Source organism: Aquila chrysaetos, chromosome 15 (assembly GCF_900496995.4).
Source record: "Aquila chrysaetos chrysaetos chromosome 15, bAquChr1.4, whole genome shotgun sequence".
Lineage (NCBI taxonomy): Eukaryota > Metazoa > Chordata > Aves > Accipitriformes > Accipitridae > Aquila > Aquila chrysaetos.
The window spans coordinates 8,543,850-8,556,454 of NC_044018.1; the positions used below are offsets into that span (position 1 = coordinate 8,543,850).

A 12,605-nucleotide genomic window follows, 5' to 3' on the forward strand; every position below is an offset into this window, starting at 1 on the left:
TTTAAACAGCATTCTGGAGAGGTAGTCACAAAAGGTTGCGAGGAAATGCTCAACAGCTGTGTTGATAGAGTTGTTTTGAAACAACACATGTTGAAACTCTACCTATTCTTACTGAACACAGCTGACAGGGAGACATTACCAGCCGTCCCGAACTGCCACTGCATTTTGGAGACTCATGCTTGCACAAGAGATGCTTTGTGAGAGGGGTGAGCTCTGGCACATCCTGGGAAGACGAAGAGAATTACAAAGGCTGAGCATCGTTTTCCTGCCAAGTGGTGGGAAAACATGCGGCAACATAAAGCATCTTTAGGAGCACAAGTCCCACAGGGTTGACATCCACACTAGCTGAATTGATCCAACGAGCCAAGGTGCCTTAAACTAAGGTCTCATGGGGACTAGGAAGTGAAGCAATGGTAGTAACTCTCCTCCTCTTTAAGCTATGGAGGAAAACAGAGAGGGCTTTTGTATATTTTTAAACATCCTAAGAAGTACAAACAATGGATTTACTCTTGCAAGAAGTCTAACAATATTCCTCTGTAACCTTTACCACACTTGCACTTCAAGTCATGTTTACTGTGCTAAATAAACCGTACCAAATTCTTGCAGCTAAAGGGCAGGGAGGGAAATCTAGGGACATGGGTTTTGTTTTTTACTCCCTTAAAAGTCAGAATCCAAACTTTCAATTCTTAATATTAACTGCTTGCTTTAATAACACAAGTGGTCTCTCTCCTGCAAGTGTCTATCAACATGTTAGAAGAAGAGTCTGCGAAAGGGCACCAGAGAAATAGGTCTTTCACGCAACTAAGATCTGTTCCTCTGATTTACACCAACAAATTCGCGTTGTCCAAACTAAGTTAGAAAAAGCAGCAAAGAAATATAATTAAATTTCAGGATACAACAACAACTGACAACAATTTTAGCAACAGTGCTTTGCCTGTGTAGGAAGTGGGTGATTGAAGTGAAGAAATCATTTTGCCATGTGGAAACCTTGAGCAGGTTAGTAACCCGCTTCCGTACCAGAGATGAATTTTGGCAGTCAGGTTTGTATCTTCAAATTCACTGAACTGGAGATTTATTGCAACAAAAACAGAGAAAACCACTGGAGGGATGTGTTGGAAGTGGAGCAGTACAAAAGGAAAACAAACACAGAAAATACAATATTCTTGGATTTGCAGTGCAACCCTCACTGATTTATTCCAAATGAGTTTGTGTTTCCAGTCTAAATTAACATGGCTCGTAATACTATAACCCAAATCACACAGAGATAAGATTTGGTAAAGAGTTAAGTTTTGCAGAATGTGTTTTGGATGAGTATCATTAGAAATAGCTCAAAATACCTTTAAGAAGTATCATCTTAATGACATGCTTACTCTTGAGGGGAAATTTTGAGCCCTTCAGCAGAAAGCAATCTCACTGCAAGCAGGACCTTAATGGCTTTGAGCTACTGTTTATGCAGTGGGAGCCCTCTTTAAATCAAACATATTTAAAAGTGTCCTTGTTCTAAGTCGCCTGTACTGGGCACCCCATCACAAATTTATGTCCTCGTGCTTTGCAGAGTAATGATGTCCATATAGCCACATAAGCTGTCTGTGAGCAACACGGACTCTTCCACTTGGCTAATCTTCCCGCATTAGGTGGGAAAATTAAGTACCTCATAGTCCTTGCATGTGGAAGCCACTCTAAAACAAAATGTGCAACATTTATAACATATGCATAAAATACATGTTTGATGAGAAAATGCATGTTAATTGATTCTGACAAAGAGCCACCACAATACAGTCCATCATAACAAAATGCTTACAGTAACGTCTATCGGATTACAAGTTCTGTTGGTGATGTGGAAACCAGCATTCATTTCCTTCCATCATAAAACAAAAAGCTTGCTGTAACCTTTTTTTTTTTTTAAAGCTTAAAACTGAAATTGTTCTTACTGTAGCCCAGCTGACAGTGTTAGTTGTGGAGAAGCTCGCTTCCAGTGGAAGTGGAAAGTAAAAACAAAGTTACTGTGACCTTAACAATAATCCTGTTTGCGTATTACAATACATTTTCCTACTGTAACATGGCAAAGTCCCTTGTGTTCTGGTCAGAAAAAGTCATCTTCCAGTAAAAGCATACTGTGATCAATAACATTTTCGTAATATATTATATTATCTCTCACTGAAACACTTTTTCACTTGGCATTTCAGGCTGCCGAGTAGGGGAAATTCACGACAAAACTAAGATGGTAAATGAGATACTGCAAATTAATTCCATCCAAGAGCAATCTTTTCGTTCGTGAACAATTTGACAAGCCTGTGTCGTCTGACTTCAGCAGAAGCTTTCTCAGCTTTCAAATATACACGAAACAGAAGAATCTGCTCCACTACCATACCAATCTTCACTTTAGTCTGCATAATTTTGAGTTGAAATACATTATAGTTTCAACAACCAATTTTGATACCAGAATTGGTGGGGCATACTCTAAATATTAGTTTGGAAAATAGACTCGGAAGTCTGCAATATCAATTGTGAAATGCTATTTTCAAGTCACAGCCCAGAGCATGGCCGAGCACAGGAATCCTGCTCTTTTCAAGCCGTTTTGCCACGAAGTTGCCTGCAATCTGATCCTGAAAAGGCCCAAGTGATGAAAATGCCAGCTGAAGGATCTCAATTTGGTACTGGCAAAGTTCAAAGACAGCTTTGTAACAATGGGCATTACAGTAAAGTACTTCTCTATACGCGTGTCTGAAATTACTTTTGCTACAATGAGTAGTAGCTTTATCCCCCCCGTGGAGCTAATGTCCTTATGCAGGCTGAAACAGCGACCCGGCGGCACACAGCCGGGAGCAGAGCCCATGCTCCTCGCCTTCTGCATGAAAGCCCATCATCATTCTAGCAACAGCAACGGTAGATCCAGCTGCATTACTGAGAGTAATTGGTGTTTAGCATGGTCCAGAAAGGCATGATCCTGCAAAAAGGCTTGGGTCCACATAGGATATTATCAGTAGGATTACATCTGCACACCTGATCTCAGCAAGATTAGGTACAGAATCACTGCTGTATTAATATGCATAACGAATAAGGGGCAGGCAGTTGTTGAATATTCATGCTGTAGGAATGCTCTCTGTATGAAGTCTCTAGCACGAACATGTAAAGGCTGTACCCACACCCTGAAGAGTTTACCATCCAACACCCCAATTAAAGAGATACTTTAGTATGTACCCTGTTTTAAGCTCACAGGGCAGGCTCACTGAGTAACTGTATTCCTACAGTGAAGGATGCACTCAATTCCTGTACTTAATCAAGACTCACGTTGAAAACAACATAAAAGAAGTGGGAGAAAACAGATGAAAATTTAATTTACATCTGCAAATCTCAACACCTCATGAGATCAGAAACATGTAAAGGGCCAAACAACTCATCTACCTAAGAAGTCATTCATAAAAGATAAACATCCTTTTTAATTGTGAAGAAAATGCATGCAGGGGAGATGCACAGTACTCAGCAGTTGATGGAATAAATCCAAGAAGCAGCAGATACATTTGTGAGAGAGAAGGGGCAAAAATAAGATTGGTCCCACTGATAAGCAGGAGCACAGATAACATAAGCAAACTGGATGGGAAGGACAAAATAATCAAGGTTTTGAAGGACAGGACAAAGTTTGTCGGGGTTTTTCGTTGTGGCTTTTTGTGGACTTTTTTTTTTAAACAAAATAAATTAGGCAGCAAGTCTTCATGTAAATGAGCACTTATAAAACAGCCTTTCTAGGTGAATAATTTCTTTTACGATTAATAAAATCTGCAATCTGAGTAACAACGTTCTGATGACTTTTTGCCATTTGCAATTATCGCTCATCCTGGCACCAAAACCTCATTATTATTAAAGCTGACAAAAAGAATACTTAACTGTTTCTATAAAAGGACTTAATTTTTAAAAGAATCCCAAGTTTCTAAGCTTTGTTTCTACTTCCAAATGTTGAATGTGAAAAATGAGGCCATCCTAGCAACCCTTGTGTATGTCTGCTTCAATTTCCAACAAGTAATTTGGATAAAAGCATCTAATTTGTACCGTAACACAACACATTACAAAAGCATACTTCTTTGGTTTAAAAGCAACCTACAAAGAGTATGGAATTAACGTAACCCTGTATAGCTACAAGCATGTAGTTTATACTACAAACATACATTTGCCTTTTTTATAGCAGTTTTCTCCCAAGGAACTAAGAGCATTTAACAGTTACCATAGGACTCGCAGCACTCTCGTGAATAAGAGTATATAATCTCCATTTTAACGGCATGGAAGCTGAGGCGCAACTATTACAAAGGCGGCTGTGGCAGAGATAGGAACAGGAACCATATCCAACTCCGAACTCTGTGAGTAAATCCAGGCCTACCTGACATGTATTATCTATAGGCAGAAAGGAACATAGGCATTTTTGTGTTGGCGCCTATAGAGACGTTAGTATGAATGTTGCCTGTGCCTCGCTCCATCCTTGCTCCCTGATGTAACAGCACAGCAAAATCAGAGCCCTGTCAAAAAAAACCCCAACACAGATGCTGTTAAATGGACTCAAACACACAAAAAAATACTGCCTGATGCGTAGGTGCTTGACAAACATTGATCCGAGCTCTTTATAAACACAGATCTCCAGTTTGTCATGATTTAGTGGACGGTTAAAGATCTGGAGCACACAGCGAGCCAGACTCCTCCCAGGGCACACAGTAAACGAGGCAACAGGCGCAAGCTGCAGCAAGGGAAAATCTGTTAAGATATAAGGAAAAAAAATTCAGAGTGGGTGCTTAACCAGCAGAACGGCTGCTCGGGGAGGCTGCAGAGCCCCCATCCTCAAGGGTGTTAAAGGACTTGCCTGGACACAGACACAGCCCTAACCAACCTGCTCTGCCTCTGCAGTTGGCCCGCTTTGAGCAGAAGGTTGGACAAGATGACCTCCCAAGGTCTTTCCCAAACTGAATTATTCTATGAATATCATACCAAAGACAAGTGAGGTTATTCCTTGGTTTCTCTGCTGCATCCCAAAGCTCATCACAAATTCATACAAAAAGTTTGACCCCAGAGTTCTGTGACTTTTTCTACTTCATTCAGCTTGCTCCTTCTCCTGAAAAGGATGACATGGAACAAACCCAAATCTTTGCTTTCACCCACCTAAAAACTACAAAAATGAAAAGCAAAACGCAATAACTCTGTTCAAGCTCCTGAACACATGTGGTCATTTGAGGTGTCACTTTGAGTTTACATACCTTCAGGACCCTCTCTCCTAAGAAAGACTCCAAAAAGCAGTCAGTCTACTGTGCAGAGACACCTATGGTTATTAAAATAACTGCGTCACAGAAACAGCTCTCAACTTAATTTCAAATTCCTCCTCCCCACCCACACTTTTGTAAGAGGTGCTGCATATGGTGAAAACCAATTCAATCTGAACCAGAAAAAACTGGGGTTAAGTACTTCCTCAGTTGGAATACTAAAATTGCAACCACACGTGATTGTCAGGATATACAGGGCTACAGACAACATGCATAAATACTTTTTATATTCTTCAGAAATACTAAGCGAGTTAAAAGGCCTTTTAAGGGTAGCTAGGAATATCCAAAAATGGTAAGACAGGCAAGTGTGCAACTCCTACGGGCAGCCCATTCCCAGAAGGAGACAAAGTCCATCTGGGAATTCAAGCCCCTTTCAAACAACTTCTCACGGATAACAGAAGGCTTCAGGAGGAAGCCTGGACACAGGTGGCTTCTCATTTCCAAATTGATTTTTTTTTAATTCTTTTGTTATAACCAGATCACAGCCATGGTGGCAGAAACACGCACAGGCATACCATAACCTAACAGAATAACTTTGCAATAATTTGATATTCAGCCTAAGACTATCCTCAGCATTTCATGTTGATGTGACTAGGCAATGCTGCAACTTATCACAAGCCGTATTTGCTAGACATTCCCCACCACAGAAAGTGAATTAAACTGTCAGTCATCACTGTATGAGCTGCTCTGGTGTAACTACTTCTTCATGAGTTGGACAACATTCCTCTGAATTAAAAACAAAACACTTTGTTGCAAGTTAAAGTCTTCATCCTCATTTCTGTACCTTTTCTTTTCCTTTCCACTTCTCTTATTTTCTGCTCAACTATTTTTCCCCTGACTCAGTATGTTTAACCCTCTCTGCTCCACTCACCCCCTCAATACTTTCTTTTGCTCCCCTCCTTGGTAGATATAAACCAAAGAACTTGCACATGAGCTCCAGCCACCCTGGCCAAACTATTAAATACGATCTGAGCACTAACTACTGATGCCCTCTTGGTCCTTCCCCTAAGGCCACTTACAAGGAAACCAGTCAGCAAAGCTTGCAGGAGCACAGGAACATGTCCCCCTTCCCCAAGGACCAGCTGATTAGCGTGTCAAGCTAAGGCTGAGACTGTGTTCCTGAGTGTCCATTTTCTGGCATATCTCCCAACATACATGTTCTATGAAAATATAGGAAAAACAGATACATTATTCATCACAAGGGCTACTAAAAAAGTAAAATTTGGAGAATGTTTGATTTGACTACAATTACAGTTGTTGGTATCTGCAATTTGCAGCATTACACACACATGCAGGGACAAACATAAAGAAAGAATATAAAATAAAAGCCTTATTCTAGTTCAGACTCAATTTCCAGCAACAGTTTCATATATGTATTATTATATACACTATTTATGACTGGGTACTGGCAGCACAGAAAAAAAGGATTAAATATACTCTCCCGTACACACTTGTACACACCTAAGCATACACACAATTTCCTGTTTTACCATGAACATACTAATGATAGGAATTGAAAAAGATTTTTTTAATTATTAAAGCTACATTGAAAGCTTTAAGCTAGTTGCTCAGGGAAATAGGCCCATTTCCAAAAGTGAAAGATTTGGAAATGGACTTTCACTGTTTCCAATGAGTAGTTTAAACTCATTTATGGGAGGAGGCTGCCAGAAACGTTACGATCAAGATGCACTGGGGATACTGGGGTGTTCAATAAGGAATCCTGTGAAGGAACAGCAAACGCTGCAAGTAAGGATTGCACAACAGTATGTGAGAAAGATTAAACAGATTAAAAATAGGAAAAAAAAATAGGACTTGGTGGTCTTGGCAGACAGCAAGTAGAACTTGAGTCAGCAATATGCCCTTGCAACAAAGGCCAAGTGCATCCAACCTGGGCTGGGTTAGCAAAAGCACAGCCAACAGGTCCAGAGAAGTAATCCTTCCCTTCCTGCAGGATTTGTCAGCCCTCCAGAACAAGAAAGCTTTGACATACTGGAGCAAGTCCAGTGGAGTATATTGGTGGCCGGAACAGAAATTGAGCTCTTACAGCCCTCACTATGTTTTCCAATTCCCCAAAGGGAACATATAGAGAAGACAGAGTGAGCCTATTCTTGGAAGGGCACAGAGATATGACAAGAAGAAAAAAGCTGCAACAATAGAAAAATCAGATTATAGATGAGGAAAATATCCTTCATGCGGTGGTGAAACGTGGCAACAGGGGCCTTAAAAGTTTTGGAGTCTGCATCCTTGGAGATACTCAAAACCCAACTGGATGTGGCCCTGTGCAACCTGCTCTAGGTGATCTTGCTCTGAGCAGGAGTTTGGACTAGATCTCCACAGGTGCCTTCCAGACTGAATTATCCCACAAATCTATATATCTGGTTGGGAGAAGCCAGAAAGCTGGTCAAAGGAAGCCAAGAGGACAAGAAAGGTATCAAACAGCACCAATGGCCAGGATTAGCTCCATGAAAAAAAACCCCAGAGGATTGCAAAAAGAAGCTAGGCAAGGGGTGAGGCAAGAAAAACAGCAGGTTGAAAGAGAAGGTGGAAGCAGAGGATCAAGACTGAGGAAGAGGCAAAAAAAGAAAAACCAAATCTGTCCACTAAATTACACTTTCCTGCAGTAGCTGGGAGGTGAAAAATCCCACAAGAGTCATTCAACAATGAAGTCAAGTATTTAAGTTTCTACTCTGATGTACATAGCAGAATTGGATAAGAGAGGGAATCAGTTCTTACTTTCCCCTCCCCACACCCCGAAGAAACCAAATAACCTTTAATCTCCCTTTTCCAAATATTTAAACTTTATCTTGCAAACCTCACAGATATTTATAACTATGTACATTATGAAGAATGTTTCATTTGTAATATAAAAATACAAGCACACTTGTCAGCTTAAAACTCAAAATATTCACTACACCCAAGTAAGCGTCTTACAACCTTTTACAATTTTGTAAGATATAGGCCTATGAATCTGTACGTGTAAAAAACTTTGCTCCCTGTTGGAGTTACAGCAGCAAATTCAAATACTCCTGAACAGGTTTACAGCATTAGCATTCATCCTACTATGTTATTTTTCTATTGTAACACAGATGCTCAGTTGCACATGCTCCAACAAGAACTTGCTGCAGTCACTGAAAGGGAAAGCACAGCCCAAATTGCGTTCGTGCAAGCAAATAAGAGACCATGAAAGAAAACAAAAAAAAAAAACAAACAAAAAGAACCGGTATCTGCACACTTACCCTGCGATATCCAGAATCTGTATCAAAATCAGCCTCAGGTGTAACAGTCAGTAAACAGGACTGCAAACCCTTGCATTTAGCAGGAGGTTTCTGGGAAGCCAGATTACCTAGAAAGAGTTGAAAAGAGTTATTTTAATACATGAAGATGAAGTCACCTATGCTTGATAAGAATAGGTTTCAAATGAGCCACAGCACAAGATAGCTGCACAATGGGAGACCACCATGATCAGCATGAGGAACTTAATCCCCTGAAGGTGACACAAATTTGTTACGAAACACAGAGTTAGATGCTGGTAGATACTTCGGGTTTAGCAAAGAGCATCTTAATACCCAAGATAATATGGTGTTAACCCTCTAATCAAGGATGTGGAGGAGACTGGAAAGAGCACGGTATGTTGCTTCATTAGTTGCTATCAAAGAGAGGACGAGTTCAAGCATTTGCAAAAACAAGGCAATCTAGGATTATTTAGAAGTTTAATAGCGTCCTAGAGTCTTTGGTAACACAGGGTTTGCCCATGAAATAAAAATAATCCCTAGAGATAAATTTAAAGAAATATATCTCATTTCAATGCCCAAAGCAAAATGGCTATTCATTAAAGCAAAGCAGTTTTATACCTATGTTCTCCATCTCAGATGTAATATATATTGAAGTAATCTTTATGACAGGAAGTGGCATGTAATCCTGCAAGAATGAACTGCTGTCATTATCTGCAAATCAATACAATTTTTTTTAAGTGGATGTAACAGTACCTATTGATTTCATGTTTTAAGCACTGGAGTTTCAGTTTCTACCAGGAAGATTCTTACAATGACAAGAGCTGCATACAAGTAATTGAGTTGATGCAAACTAATTTGAAGTTTACAGTGCACTTCCCTTGAACAATGCAATCAGTGTTTCTTTCTCATTATCTCAGCTTAAGCTTTTTTTATTTTACATAAACTTTATGTTTTGTGTAATTATAATAATTTCAAGGTGGTAGAGTTACACTTCACTAATCCTACCTGCAAGCTGTAGAAAGTTCACCATGCAAAACATCTCCTTGCAAGGTATCTCCCTATCCTGCTAGTGTGTTATTACAGAATGTTTGTAAGACTTTTGCCATGTTTAAATAGCCTAACCAAATAATTCCCCTTGTGAAAGCCTAAAACTGGCTCAGCACTGAAGAGCTTACAGTTCAAAGAGGTGTGGTGAAGGTGAGGATGGTAAAGGAACAGGAAACAGAAGGGCATGGAAGAACTAAATGATTTATCTTCAGTCACTTTGTGGATCAGTCAAGCAATGAGCTCCATTGGGTCATGCTCTATTCCTTTAAGAGAGTTTAATAAAACTGGTGAATTCTTACTATATTCCTGCAAATGAAGCATATAGCAACTTTGGCTCGACTAACCAAATGGCTTATGTTGCAACAAATGATCTGTAATGAGAGCTGGCTGCAAGGCGAGATGTACCATCACACAGAAGAATAACCAAAAAAAAAAAAAAAAAAAAAAAAAAAAAGAGATCAGACCACTATAAAAAAAAGTTTGAGGGGATGGATTAGAGCCAGCTGACATCCCAAAATTAATCTCATAAAGCAAACAAGGAAGCAAGGACAGGTAGCCTGGGAGGAATAGAGAAACTGAGCAGCCAGTGATCAGGTTAGGAAAGGCAAAGCCCTGATGTAATTAAATCTAGCCAGGGACGTCAACGGCAACAAGAAAAGCTTCTATAGGTATGTCGGTGATAAAAGGAAGACTAGGGAAACTGTGGGCCCTCTCTGGAAGGAAATGCGACACCTGGTTACCAGGGATATGGAGAAGGCTGAGGTACTCAGTGACTTTTTTGCCTCAGCCTTCACTGGAAAGTGCTCCAGCCACATTGTCCAAGTCGCAGAAGGCAAAGGCAGGGACTGGGACAATGAAGAACTGCCCACTGTAGGAGAAGAGAAGGAGTTCGAGACCATCTAAGGAACCTGAAGGTGCACAAGTCCATGGGACCTGATGAGATGCATCCGCAGGTCCTGAGGGAACTGGCGGATGAAGTGGCCAAGCCACTATCCATCATATTTGCGAAGCCGTGGCAGTGCGGGGAAGTTCTCACTGACTGGAAAAGGGGAAACATAGCCCCCATTTTTAAAACAGGAAAAAAGGAAGACCCGGGGAACTACAAGCCATTCAGTCTCACCTCTGTGCCCAGCAAGATCATGGAGCAGATCCCTCTGGAAACTATACTAAGGCACATGGGAAATAAGGAGGTCATCAGTGACAGCCAACATGGCTTCACTAAGGGCAAAAAATGCCTGCCAAATTTGGTGGCTTTCTATGACAGGGTTACAGCACTGGTGGATAAAGGAAGGGCAAATGATGTCATCTACCTGGACTTGTGCAAAGCATTTGACACTGTCCCACACAACATCCTTGTCTCTGAATTAGAGAGACACGGATTTGATGGATGGACCACTCGGCGGATACGGCATTGGCTGGATGGTCACACTCAAAAGAGCTGCGGTCAATGGTTTGATGTCCAAGTGGAGACCAGCGATGAGTGGCATTCCTCAGGAGTTGGTATTGGGACCAGTGCTGTTTAACATCTTTGTCGGTGACATGGACACTGGGATCGAGTGCACCCTCAGCAAGTTTGCCGACAACACCAAGCTGTGTGGTGTGGTCAACATGCTGGAGGGAAGGGATGCCATCCAGAGGGACCTTGACAGCCTTGAGAGGTGGGCCCATACAAACCTCGTGAAGTTCAGCAAGGCCAAGTGCAAGGTCCTGCACATGGATCGGGGCAATCCCAAGCACAAATACAGGCTGGGCGGAGAATGGATTGAGAGCTGCCCTGAGGAGAAGGACTTGGGGGTGTTGGCTGATGAGAAGCTCAACATGACCTGGCAATGTGTGCTTGCAGCCCAGAAAGCCAACCGTATCCTGGGCTACATCAAAGGAAGCATGACCAGCAGGTTGAGCGAGGTGATTCTCCCCCTCTACTCCACTCTCGTGAGACCCCATCTGGAGTCCTGCGTTCAGCTCTGGGGCCCCCAACATGAGAAGGACATGGACCTGTTGGAGCAAGTCCAGAGGAGGGCCACAAAGATGATCAGAGGGCTGGAGCATCTCTCCTATGAAGACAGGCTGAGAGACTCGAGGTTGCTCAGCCTGGAGAAGAGAAGGCTCCGGGGAGACCTTACAGCAGGCTTCCAGTACCTGAAGGAGGCCGACAAGAAAGCTGCAGAGGGACTTTTTACATGGGCATGTAGTGATAGGCCAAGGGGTAACAGCTTTAACCTGAAAGAGGGTAGATTTAGATTAGATGTAAGGAAGAAGTTCTTCACTGTGAGGGAGGTGAGGCACTGGAACAGGTTGCCCAGAGAAGTTGTGGATGCCCCATCCCTGGCAGTGTTCAAGGCCAGGTTGGATGGGGCTTTGAGCAACCTGGTCTAGTGGAAGGTGTCCCTGCCCATGGCAGGGGGGTTGGAACTAGATGATCTTTAAGGTCTCTTCCAATTGAAACCATTCTATGATTCTATGAAACAGACAAAACATTTACAATTTTTAGTCCTTACTTCATGCAGAAAAGACAGAGCCCTGCCTAACCACTAGCTAGCTGCAGGTTAGTTTCTTGGAAATGTAAGGCATGATAATACAAGGAAGAAGCACGTGAAAGGCCTGGGGAGTGGGCAGATTTGTAAGCATGTCGTCCACGTTATCTCCCATCATTCCTGTCCTCTCTGTCATATAAAGCTCCATCTTCCTCCTTAGCCAGCTTTGTTTACAGGATTAGACTCGACTCACTTTGGAGTTAAGGCTTTTCCAATAGCTGGTCTCCTTATTTATCTGTTTAACACTTCTTGAACATGTTTTTGAGACATTTTGACTGAGTATTTCTGACTTTCACGACATAACTAAAGAATTTAGCATGGACTGCCTGAAAAAGCTCCAACAAAAAAAGAACCTTTTTTTTTGTTTTGCTTTTTGTTTGTTGGAAAGAGCAGTGTTTTCATGAAGCAGTTTATGGAAAGGAAAGAAAAAACTCAAGGGAGTCATTTCTCCTTTGCATAGTGACTCATCATATCATAGTTACCCCATCATC

General features: G+C 41.5%; 1 protein-coding gene across 3 annotated transcripts in view; it reads right to left on the reverse strand.

The window, feature by feature from the left end:
• The window catches only part of KLHL29 (kelch like family member 29), a 410,116-nt gene that overhangs the window by 330,509 nt on the left and 67,002 nt on the right, over positions 1–12,605 (reverse strand). For all 3 annotated transcript variants that reach the window (XM_030037612.2, XM_030037613.2, XM_030037610.2), the window contains exon 2: positions 8,537–8,643. The gene's annotated coding sequence lies outside the window, so the exon portion shown is untranslated. The remainder of the gene's footprint in view (positions 1–8,536; positions 8,644–12,605) is intronic.